The sequence below is a fragment of the Pogona vitticeps genome, chromosome 5 (assembly GCF_051106095.1).
Source record: "Pogona vitticeps strain Pit_001003342236 chromosome 5, PviZW2.1, whole genome shotgun sequence".
NCBI lineage: Eukaryota > Metazoa > Chordata > Lepidosauria > Squamata > Agamidae > Pogona > Pogona vitticeps.
The window spans coordinates 113,471,069-113,483,825 of NC_135787.1; the positions used below are offsets into that span (position 1 = coordinate 113,471,069).

General features: G+C 40.7%; 1 protein-coding gene across 1 annotated transcript in view; it reads right to left on the reverse strand.

The window, feature by feature from the left end:
* CD36 (CD36 molecule (CD36 blood group)) overlaps positions 1-8,968 on the reverse strand; it is a 122,310-nt gene extending 113,342 nt beyond the window's left edge. Inside the window, exon 1 of the mRNA XM_078394291.1 lies at positions 8,863-8,968. The gene's annotated coding sequence lies outside the window, so the exon portion shown is untranslated. The remainder of the gene's footprint in view (positions 1-8,862) is intronic.
* Positions 8,969-12,757: the final 3,789 nt, after the last annotated feature.

Below are 12,757 nucleotides of genomic sequence, written 5' to 3' on the forward strand. Positions count from 1 at the left end.
TCCACTGGATTTATCATGGGTGGGTGGGGACAAGGTGAGTGGTTAAGATTGAACTGTATCATAGTTATGGACACATAGGTGACTAACTGGCTGAACATAGAGGAACAGTGGGTCAGATTAGCTGGCCTTGGACTCTTTGGGATGTTGGAATGTTACACCCTTGCCTTCTCATTTGTCTTTTCCTCTGTGCATCCCTGATTCTTTTTATTTCAAAAATTTCAGCCCCTTGTTTAACTGATGGTCTTATTTATTTAAAATATTTTTATCTCACCTTCCTCCTAAGAAAGGACACAAGGTGGCTTAAATCATTAAAACACAATATTAAAACTAAAAACAATGAATTGTTCGAATATTAAATTAATTAATATCATTATATTAAAAGTGTTAGGTAAAGCATTATTAAAACAGATTTAGAAATAACAAAAGGGAAACTATCTCATTTTAAAACTTCTCCTAGACAGTCTGTCTTTAAGGAAAAGCCTGCCCGAAGAGAAAAGTCTTTGTCTAGTTGCAGGAGGAGAGCAACTAAGGGGCCAGGGGAAGGGTGTTCCAAAGTTTGGGAGACATTTCGGTTGTGAGTGACAGCTTCCCAACTGACATGGTCAATGCTAAATTCCTTCAAAGTTGCCTTCAATGTGACTGAGTTGTTTCTTTTGTCCACTATACAGTCAGGGACCTGAAGAAAACTCTTCATAGAAGACATACTTTGGGAGATAGTCATTGAACATCTTGATGCCATGGCTAGCCCACTGAAGTTACCGTTCTTTCAAAAGTGTAAAAATGATAGTCATCTATATTTACTCCAAGATTTCAGTGTCTTTATCTTGCCATTTGATGTTGAGTATTCTCTAAAGGAGGTAAGATGAAAGTGATCAAGCTTTCTTACATGACTTTGATAAGAGATTCTGAGTCTCCACACCATAAAGTAGGCAGGATAGAACAACAGTTTTGTACATCTTAGTCCTAACAGAAAGATTCATTCCACACAGAGAATCAAAAGTCTTCTGAAGACAATGTTGGGTTTAGAAATTTGTGAGGTCACTTTGTTGTTGATTAGAATGCAGTGGGAGACAGTGCTTCCAAGATACTTTTAACTTCTCCGTTGCTGAAAAGGGGAGTTCATATATGTATTCGCGAAGGCTTTCACGGCTGGGATCTAATGGCTGCTGTGGTTTTTTTCAGGCTCTTTGGTCATGTTCTGAAGGTTGTTCTTCCTAACATTTCACCAGTCTCTGTGGCCAGAGTCTTCAGAAAAAAAAAACACTGATCACCATAATCACCCACCTCCTGAAAAGGACAAGCTGATCCAACAGCTATAAATACTCAACTCCCAAACAAACTGCACCAGAGCACAGAATGCTACTCCTGTCCTCTGAAGATGCCGGCCACAGAGATTGGTGAAACGTTAGGAAGAACAACCTTCAGAACACGGCCAAAGAGCCCCCAAAACCCACAGCAACCAGGAGTTCATATATCTTCAGAAATTGTTCCCTGGAAGCTACAGCTGGAGCATGTTGCATTATTTTATCAGAATTGATCTCCAAACAGAAATTGTTACAAGCTGGAGGAAAATAAATCAAGACTTCTTTGCATATTCAGAAAAATTGAATAAAATAGTGGCTAAGAACTGAAAGGGTGTATTTCAGTGTACTTAAGATTCCTCTTAGTCAAACCCTGAGTCATCAATGCACACATGTCACCATATATTCTACTGGAAACTTTCAGGTATAGAACACATTTCATTTCAAATGCACACCTTTTCAGACCGATCTGCCAAAAGACAGCCTAAATTAAAACAAGACTATTCACATTGACTCTCCTCCTCCAGCAAAGCCATTTTCAGTCCACATGCAATTAAGTGAGGGAACACCACCTATGTTTGTGCCCAATTCATGAGCTGAATGATTTTTTAAAAAAAGAGAAACCTACTGACTATACCAGCTAATTAAAATGGACAAGTACTATGTATCTGCTTGAAAAAAGCAGAACACCTTATTGCAAAATAACAAGTAGCAGCTGTGAATAGGGGAGGGGGTGGAATTTTGTTTGCTGTTAACAGAGCACAGTAGAGGAATAAAACTGAGACAGGCCTCAGGTAGCAGTGCAAGCCAACAGGAATTTGACAGGGGAGTTCAGTAGCGAAGACAAAGGGTGAGATCCCTAACAAAATTTTGTATATTGTCAAACATCTGTGCACTTTCCCAACATCCTTCAAGGCAGACAAGAGAAAAGAAAGGGCACTCATAGACAAACAGAAGAAAGTAAAAAAATAAAGGCAGCAGGGATTATGGCAGGTAGAGGCACTTCACTGGTGTGATCTGCAAAGTGTGTGCAATGTTTATGTTCATGCCTGATAACAACATGGTGTATACACTCACCAAGTTGCACTGTTGGAAGAAAAGTAAAAGAACTGGGGCAGCAAGTGGCCACACCTATGGCTACAAGAGAAGATTAAAAGTTCATAGACAGAACACCCAAGCAGCAGCAGCCAGGGGGTGGTGGTGGTGGTGGTGGTGGTACTGGAAGCAGATGAACACCAAGACAAAGCTGTGAATGCTGAGGAGAGAACACACATAGTGGAAGAAGCACCATGGAAAAGAGTCACAGGAGCAAACGAAAGGGATGAACTTCTTCACCAGTAGAACTGCAAAACTACTTTGTTTCTTAAAGAGTCTGGCAGACTGCATGCAGAGAAAGACATACATGTCTTCTCCATGAGAAGACAGGCGAGAGGCTGATGCTCAGTCAAGCAGAGTCACTGAACCCACACTCTACAAAAAGGAGAAAAGTTATATAGTGTCACAGGCCAAGATATCCCAGGCAGACTCTCACCAGGGGCAAGGGCACCAGGACCCAGTCTACCACACCGAGTATCAAGCCCCATGGTACTCACTGCACAGCTGGTCATGTCCAAGAGGAGGCAGGAGCACATGACAGAGCTGGCACAATGCAGGAGGCAAGCAGGGGTAGGGGCCAAGGTAGGGACAGAAACACTGGAATGCAGGGACTCCAGCACTCAGGAGCAGCAAAGCACAGCTTAAGACCTTTGTTGCTCAGGCAAGTTCTGGGAGGGAGACCCACTCCTTAAATAGGCCTTCCCTCCAGGTTTCCAGTTGAGCCTCATGAGTGGCCCAGCAGCTGCTACACAGGCCAAGGCCTGAGCCTATAAACACCAGGCCATTCCTAGGTCAGGCTAGCCCCGATCCTGCGGCTGCCAAGGCAGTGTGGGCCAGATCCTGACATACAGTAGGAGAATCCTTACTACATGGAATTGAAACTTAAATACACATAGAAGATCCAAGGACCCACCAGATACACTGTCTCCTTGGAGGACAGATTAGGGATGTGATGGAAAGATTGCCATCACTCATGAAATCCACAGGTACATATTCCTTTCTTCACATCGATGTGGGATCAACACAACTTTGAGGAACTATGAAGAATAAAATCAGCCTCTGAAGCTCTGGAAAGGAAACTCAAGGATAAAGGGACCCAAATTGTCTTCTTATCCATGCTACCAGTACTCAGAACAGAAATAAAGAGGAAATGGAAAATATTTCAGGTGAACAATTGGCTACAAAAGTGGTGCTTACATGAGGGATTAAGATTTTAGGACCATGGGCTATGCTTCCTGAAAGATGAATTGCTGGCAAGTGATGGGTTACAGCTCACAAAAACTGAGAAAAATATGTTTGGTCACAACGTGAAGAACTTCATCAAGAGTGCTTTATACTGAATTAGAAGGAGGAAGGAGATGCAAACTTAGAGGTAAAGACAAATAAAACTGAGAAGGAAAGTAGTTGGCAAATTGCACAACCTCCAGTGTCAATATATAAATGCCAGGAGTATGCAAAACAAACAGGAAAAACAGGAAATCTTAGTTCAGGTGGGCACATATAACTTGATAGGAATAACTGAAATTTGGTGAGATAACTTCCATAACTGCAATATAGGAAATGAAGGATGCAAATTGCTCAGAAAGAATTGATAGGGAAGTGAAGCGCCACTATATGTCAAAATACATATTCCTGCACAGAAACACAAGAGGATTATCTTGGTTGTCCCATTGAGAGCATCTGGATTAATATAACTGGTGCAAAATTAAAAGGAATGTGGTAGTTGGATTCTACTCGGCAGTGGCTCTCAGGCTCTGGAACACCCCCCCCCCCGAGATTCGTCTGGCCCCCACGCTGGGCATTTTCAAAAACCAACTCAAGACCTGGTTATATAGACAGGCCTTCCCTCCAGACACTACGTAATTCTCTTTCTTTATCTTTATCTATTCTGTTTTGTGTTAATGATGGAAACCTATTTTAATTGTTAATTGTTTTTATTACATATTGTTTTTATTACATGTTTTGTGAGCCACCCAGAGTAGACTATGTCTAAATGGGTGGCATATAAGCTCAATAAATAAAATAAGATAATAAATAAATACCACCAACCAAATCAAGGAGAAGATGCAGATAGAAAAACAATTTACAAGAAGTTTAAGGAGACAGTGTTGCAATTGTGTCTCAATTCTCCTGATATCTGTTGGGAGACAAAGTCTGCCAAATTTGGCCCTTGCTGATAATTTTCTGCTATAAAAAGTGGAGGAAGAAACTACTGTAGAGGGTGAGCTATCCTTGACTTGATTTTGATCAAGAGATGAACTGACGAAGAAAACCAAGCACACAGTTATGAGTCTTGAGAAAAGAAGACCAAGGGGAGATATGAGAGTACTTTTCAACTTCTTGGAAGATTATCATACAGAAGAGAGGCAGGATCTGTTGTTAGTCATTCCAGTGTGCAGGACATGTAATGATGGACTGAAGTTACAGGAAGCCAGATTTCACCTGAATATCAAGAATAACTTCCTAACTGTTAGAACAGTGCAGCAATAGAACAAATTACCTTGGGTGGTGGTGAGTACTCCAACACTGGAGACATGCAACAGAAAATGATGGGACCATCTGTCAGATATACTATAGTTCAATTTACTGTAGATTCCTGTAGCGAGCTTGGACTTGATTATTATATAGTCTCTTCTATTATTCTGTGATTTTAAGAAGTTGGGAAAATGTTGATTCCTTCGACCTATTTCTGCACAAGCTTCCTATCTGTGCACATCTTATCACCCCAGATAATACATTGTTTTTCTGAAGTATTAAAAGAACTTTGAACTTTGATTGGCTCCTCCTCTACTGTTTCTCATGCCAGAGATGTTATCTGCACATAATTATTTTCCTCTTCTTTCTACTGTTTTCTTCTAACAGCATCAAGCTGCTTCTAAACACATTGGCAAAAAAACACAGCATATAAGCAAGTAACAAAAGGAACAAAACACAATATTTGGGTATTTGGGTCAGCCTTTCCCAACCAGAGGACCTCCACCCATGCAACCTTCAGTATCTCCACCCAACATGGCCAAACCCAGCAAGTCTGTATTGTGCTTCCTCCGAAGATATATAGAATCAGCTGTTGTGTCCTCAGTAAGGAGTTGCAGATACCTTTCCTCTTCTGCATTCAACAGGCATTGGACAGGTATGGACCACCCTGTGGCTTCTTCACTTTGTCAGAGTTTGGTGTGCCTAGCAATGCCACCACAGTTCCCTTGCACAATAAAGAGACTAGCCCTCTGAAATCAGCTGCAATTAGTCACAAAGGCAGAAAGCAATGCAGATGGGCTATTTCTGAATTTAGCAACAAACTTCTGAAGATGTGCCAAGATTTCCTAAGCAGTCTCTGTCTTCCATTTCACATGTTAATCTTCAGATTCCAAGACTGTACAAGGAATGTGCTAGGATGCAATATTGTTATTAAAAGCTCACAGGAGCAAAGAACAAAATGAAACAAACTCTGCAGAACTCTAACCTCATGTTTATCGGGGCATTGAAGGGTAAGATCCAGATAAAAAGCCTTATTGTTTCATCCTTGAAAACAACATGCGGAATCTTAAGAAACAGGTGTCTCATTTCAGACCGAACACTACATACTGCACCAGTCCCTCCTTCCCAGCCAGCTCATGTTTTGTTTCCAATGTTTGGTGCAGTCGAGCCCAAGGAGAGAGAAGATTGATAGACAGGCAGAAATAAAGTTTTTGTGGAGCTTCTTTTCATTCATGGGCACCAGCTTCAGAATGAAAACAAGACTTCAAACTCTTCTCTCCTTGGTCATCTGGAGAAATAAAATTAAAAGCCACTATATTTTTGATGCATTAATTCACCTTAACTGGAATACACTGGGGGAGGGTGACATCACCCATCTTCATTTTCTAACTCGTAATCAAGTCCTACTTTTGGGCTGCAAGAATACACTGGGGATAAGGCCTATGGACATAGCAACTGGAACGGACTAGAGACCTAAGGAATGGCCCATTTATTAAATAAAATTGACGAAGTCTGTGTGATATGTCTCATAAACAGCATGATTGGTTGTTTCTGTTAGACAACAGGACAGAGGATTTCTCTTGGCCTCAACCTTTGCACATAGAATGAGCAAAAAGAGAGAGAGGGAGGGAGATTGACTGTAGTTACAAAACCATGGACAAGATCGAACATTGTAGCTTGTCCATAAAGTTGGATACTTTCAGTGGCTCCATTATCAGACTGTATGATCACATCATGCATATGAAGATAAAGGAATACTTTACCTTCTGGGCATAAAGAAAGATGGTGCGATGTGCTTTTAATATTAACTTATCATCCATAAATACAAAATTGAATTTTAGTGATGAAAGAAAGAGGCCCTTGTGTAATTTTTACTCTTAGTAGATTTTGACACCTCTGGAGCCCTTGAGGCTTAGTGTACATTTTTGGGTCACAGCTGCTTAAGGATTTCTTTTTTGTTTGTTTGGTTGTTGTTTTTTCCCCTAAACTTTATTTCTTGTCTGAAATACTTGCACAGACCAACACAGCTACCACTTTGAAAACTTAATATTTAAATGAAGTGATTCATCACTTCAGTGATGATCTAGCAGATGTAGGAAAAAAAATACTTTAACTTCTCATGACACCCCCCCCCCCCCATGGACAATGCTTAACTGATAGCAGACATTTGTGCTTGGATGAGAGAAGCATGCCAAAATGGTATATTGCTCCTCACTTCAACCCCAACAGGCCCTTTATAGTCTGATCCAACCCACACTAAAATGGTCAGTCTGGACAGGCCTCTCATAAAAATACGAAGACATGAAAAAATACACAGAATAATCAATTTGCACTAGAATGTATGAATACATAAACTTTGTCATTCACAATGTATTCAACCTATGGGACTTTCTATGAAGTAATAACTGGCATTCTATTGCCAGAGAATGCACTGTGGATAGAGGTGGGAAGGCCTGGGGAAAAACTAGGAAAATTGGGGGGGGGGTGTTTTTCCCTGTTTTTTTCCCAAAGCAATTTTTGTTGGGTTGGTTTTTTTTTCAGAAAAACTGGAAAACAAATGTAATGTGGAATATGTTCTTTTACAATAATAATATATCTATGACATGGTATTCAAATTATGCAACATGAAGACCTTAATGAAAGACGTCTGAGACTTTATGTATTGAAATGCTTTCTAAAGATGTAAAATTTCTGAAAATTTCCATTTTTTCTGGGGGGGGGGGAAACAGGGAAACATTTTTTTCTGGAAAAAAAAGTGGAAATCTTCAAAAAAAATTACATCTCTAATTGTGGAGCAATCAATTTCATGTGCAGTCCCTCCCTGGCCATTGCTTTCCCAAGAGGCAATCCAGGAATACTTTGTGTAAATGGGCAGCAATGACGCAATCTCCAGTTTGCCAAAGATCAGCAGGATGCTAGCAAACTCTACTCTGCCTGTAGGCCTGTTGCACTCTTTGGAAAGAAACACTAATATTGCAATTGGTCTTGCAATATTATTTTGTTACTCTGATCAGGTGCATTTTTTTTCTTTCTATATTTTTGCATCACACAGCACAGGTACACATTTCCCTCTCTGATCACTGCCTGTCCCCACATCTCTAGGCTGTGGTATTGCTATCCTTACAAGTTGTTTTGCTTGCCCTCTCTTACATCAAAAACAAATTAGAGTGAAGGTAACAATGCAGTCATGTCTAGGTATTAACCATGCAGTAGACACCATTACTAATAAACATTCTCAGTGGGAAACCCCTCTTTATTGGTTGTCTACATTATGGAATTTAAAAATAAAACAAAATTAGAAACTTTAAGATTTCTAACCCCATTGTGCCGAAAACAGCCCTGCATGTAATTTAAAGGGGGTGTATGATAACCCTTCAATTCCTAACTGAAGTTTCAAGTAATGTGTAATTCAGAACATTCAGAACATACGGCACTTGACATCCACAAAGAGTAAAACTGATGCCTTTCATTTCATCCCAACAATAGGCGTTAGTGCGAGAATTACAACTCAGCATCCCAATATCCTGTTATTTTGTGATACAAGGACAGGGCTTGGCAAGAAGTGACCTCATTCGGTTTGGGGAAGCCACAGAAAGAGCTTCTCCTCCTCCTTTTTTTTCTAGTTTAGAGGTCAGGCCATCAAGACACAACTAAGGACAAGGTCACCATCCCTTCCTAACAAGCTGTTTTCATCCTCTTTTTGCTATCTCTTGCAAAAAAATTATATGCTTCAACAGCAGTCTTTGGACATGTAAACAGCAACTGTTCTTCTGGCAGCTAAGTTTCCCTTTTGTCCAGGAAAGGGTCAGTTTCTCCCATGAAAAACCTTGTGAACCTTCCTCCCAAATACCCCACGTTCTCCCCAACTTTCTTTTTTTTTTTTGTCCCCTTTCTCCTCTTTTGTGCGTACTTTCGCAAGCACATGTTATGTTCCTTCTTGTCTAGTTTTCAAACAGACAACCCTAAGAATCAAGAATCAAGACCAACTCACCTCAGTGGAACGCCATACGCTACCAAAGAGCAGTCTTAGGAATTCATGATCAAGCCTCTCTGGCAAACGAGATGAGTTACTTCCCCCTCCCCCTTGTGACGAGAACAGCATCTAAGGATCACAGGTACCAAAGCATCAGACTCTTGGGCCTGATAAGCTCATCAGTAGAGGAACATGTGAGGGTGCGGTTACGATAATGAAATGAAATGGGTGACGGATCAGGCATTTTGAATTCGGTTTGAAGTCACATGGTAGTCATGTGGTTTTTGTGTTATTGTGTTTGTCCTCTTCAGGAAACTTTTAATCCATTTTAGAACCATACAGTATTTATATTAGTTGAGGGGGCTACATGGGCTTTTAGAATAATTGCATTTTATGCTTTGTCTTGTGCCCACCCACCTGACCTCACACGGGCCTTCACAGCCACTAGCTGCTGCTGCTGTAGGGTTATTTTTACTAAATTTTGTAAGTATTTTTATTTCTTGAAATCTGGTGGAGCATTAAAACAGAATGACAGATGGGGGAACACACACAAACACAGAGACAGACAGACAGACAGACAGACAGACAGACAGACAGACAGACAGACAGACAGACAGACAGACAGACAGACAGACAGACAGAGGATGATGAAGAAGAGGGAGACACATATCAGGGGCTGAATCTGATCAGAGACATTATTGACTAAGCTTGTAAAGGAGGGAGATACAGAGCTAGGGTTGAAGCTAATCGCAGACATTCTGACAAAATCAGTACTTCTAAGTTTTCATGTCCAAAGGCAGGTAGCAGAGACATGACTTGGCTTGTGAATGAGGGAGATATGCACACAAACACACAAGGGTTGGAGAAGGACAGGGAGCATGGAAGGCACACCAGTGAGTGGCAAATCCCACAGACACAATTTATACTGACAGAGGTATTCAAGTTAAAATAAACAAACCTTCTGGTGGAAGAGTAAAATACCTTCATTCCAATCAAAATAACATGGTTTCCTATAAAAACAATCCACACTACCATGTGCACTGCGTAGTCACAGTTTTTAAATCAATTGAAAACATGCTAAACCCAATTCAAATACAGTACATTTTCCCTATTTTAATTGTGCTCTAAACTTGCTTTGTCATTATACCTAAGCAGCAGCAGCAGCACAACTGATAGAATACTGAACTAGAAGGATGGGCCACAGACCTACACTAGCTTTTAATCTATTAAATTCTTTAAAACACAGAGAGAGAGAGAGAGAGAGAGAGAGAGAGCAAAAAAATCCCAAAATCCTCTGGTTTATGAATGTGGGATATTGTGCTTCTGTACTCATGATTCAAAAAGCTAAGAATGGCCCAATATTGCTGCACAATATTGTGCTTATGCTGACAGCAAGAAAAAGGATGCCAAGTTTTACATAGGAAAGGGCAGTCTGAATGTTGACAACACCAATGGCAGCATTCAAGATGGTCTACAGGATACCCTCTTTTGCTTACTAGAATTCAAAAAGTGACACCACACAGGGCAACCACCCAAAAAAAACTGACTCCTTTTTTCATCAGTTAACTACTTCTCACCAAACCACAAAGCAATTGTCAGGGCTGTTTTTCAAAAAGTGTGAATGGTGGTGAGCACCAAAGGGTATCTGTAGATCTTCTTGACTACTGCCGTCCAATCTTCTGATTTCCAAATCCTTTTCATGGGGTTTATTTGTTTGTTTGTTGGCTGCCTTTCTGCTGATGAGGGGACTCAATGTTGAAACAAGTAACATTAAAAATAAATTATACAATTAAAAAGCAGTTAAACTATAATAATGATTAATGGTTAAAATACTTTAAGTGATTAAAAACATTTAAAACAAACTCACTTGGCTACAAACCAGCATGTAGGACTCGCATATTAAAAGTCTGTCTGAAAATTATGTTCAGCTGTTAGTGAATGATAAAAAGGAGGGGCCCAGTCTAATCTCCCAAAGGAGAGCATTTCACAATCTGGAGGCTGCCACAGAGAACGCCCTCCCTCGTGTCCCATCAAATGTGCCCACACTGGCAATGAGGCCATGAGAAGGGCCTCCTCTGAAGATTTTTAAGAGCTGAGAAGGCTCATATGGTAAGATACAGTCCTCCAGATAGCCTGGACCCAAGCCATATATGCTTTACAAGTAATGACCAGCAATTTGAATTGGTCCCAGAAACAGACTGGTAACCAGTGCAGTTGATGTAGCAGGGGCATTATATGTTCCCTGTAACTGGTCCCAGTCAGCAGTCTAGCTGCTGCATTTTGAGCCAGCTGATTTTCCGGATGCTGCCCCACATACAGTGTATTATAGTCATCCAAGCAGCATTTAACTAAATCATGTGCCACTGTAGCCAAGTCAGACATTTCAAGGAATGAGCATGGCTGGTGCATCAGTTTTAACTGTGAAAATCTACTCTTGGTCACCACCTAAGCCTCGGCATCCAGATACCAGGATGAATCCAGGAGTACACCCAAGCTACAGATCTGAGTTTTCAGGGGGAGTGTAACCCTATCCATGGCAGGTTGCATCCCTATTCTCTCATCTCCGAATTTCCAATACCATCTCTCTTTTGTCAAGAATTAAGTTTCAGTTTGTTTACCCTCATCCAGCCCATTACTGGTATCAGGCACTGGTTCAGAACTGAGACAGCTTCCTTGGAATTAGATGGAAAGGAGAGACAGAGTTGGTGTCATCTGCATCCCGGTGACATCACACCTTAAAACTCTTGACAACCTCCCTCAGATGTTTCACGTATATATCAAGAAGCATGGGGGATAAAACAGAACCCAGAAAGAAAAGCTGTGTGTATGTTTTCCAAAAGATGCCCCCTTGCCTTTTGAAATAAAAAAGGAGGGAGGACTTGGAGTTAACGAAGATTCTTACTGAAAATTAAGGTCAAAATCATCTATACTATGTGACAGAAAGACAGTGAAGAAAGAAGGGACAATAATAAAATAATTGGAAATGTGGTTTTGGAGGAAAGCCTTATAGATCCCACAGACAACCAGAAAGAGGATGCTTGATCAAGTCAAACCTGAATATTAATAAAGCAAAAATGAGCAAACTGAGGCTATCCATCCATATACCTATAATCAGAAAAGACAACACTGCCGGTAAAAAATGGTTTGGGGGTGCAGTAGGCAAAGAGGTAACATGAGATGGGTTGACTCAACAAAGAAATCCACAGCTGTCAGTTTGCAAGACCTGAGCAGAACTTGCTGGAGAAGACATTTCTAGGAATGGGGGCAGTGGGAAGAGAGAACAACCTAATATGAGATGCTGTTGGTTTGCAATATCTGAGGAGAGCTATTTATGATAGAACTTTTTGGAGCTTGTTAACTCATATAGTATCCACATTCGATGGCACATAACATCTTTGGAGTTTTTTTTTTCTTAATCACCAAATGATTCTATAGCGACAGGATGGGTGGATTGATTGAAATATGACAGGTTAAGGACACCAAAGCCCTGGATTTTAACCCATGAAAGTTCACCCTGAGTTGAGCATGTTAAGCCTAAAAGTGCCACAAAGCTTTTGGTTTTGCTAACATAAGTACCTTTCTGAGAACTACCAAGAGGTGAACAAGTAGGAAAGGGAAGTAAAAAAGAGAAGGGCAGGGTACAGGACTGTAGCTAGGGTGGAGCAAGTGAAACTTTGCCCCAGGGCACCAAAATTTGGAAGTGGATCTACTTGTCTCATGACAATAAAGAGCAACACTTCCTGGCCCTATTCACTTCTCTTTTTTGTGGGTGGGTGGGGGGAGTATACAATTTCTCTTTCTTTTGAGGGGAACCACGTTCTAACCTACAATAATCTCCCATATACATCTAAACTGATTTCCATGAAGTAGGTCTAGCCTATTTTATTCAGGCCTTGTTTACAGTCAAGTAATT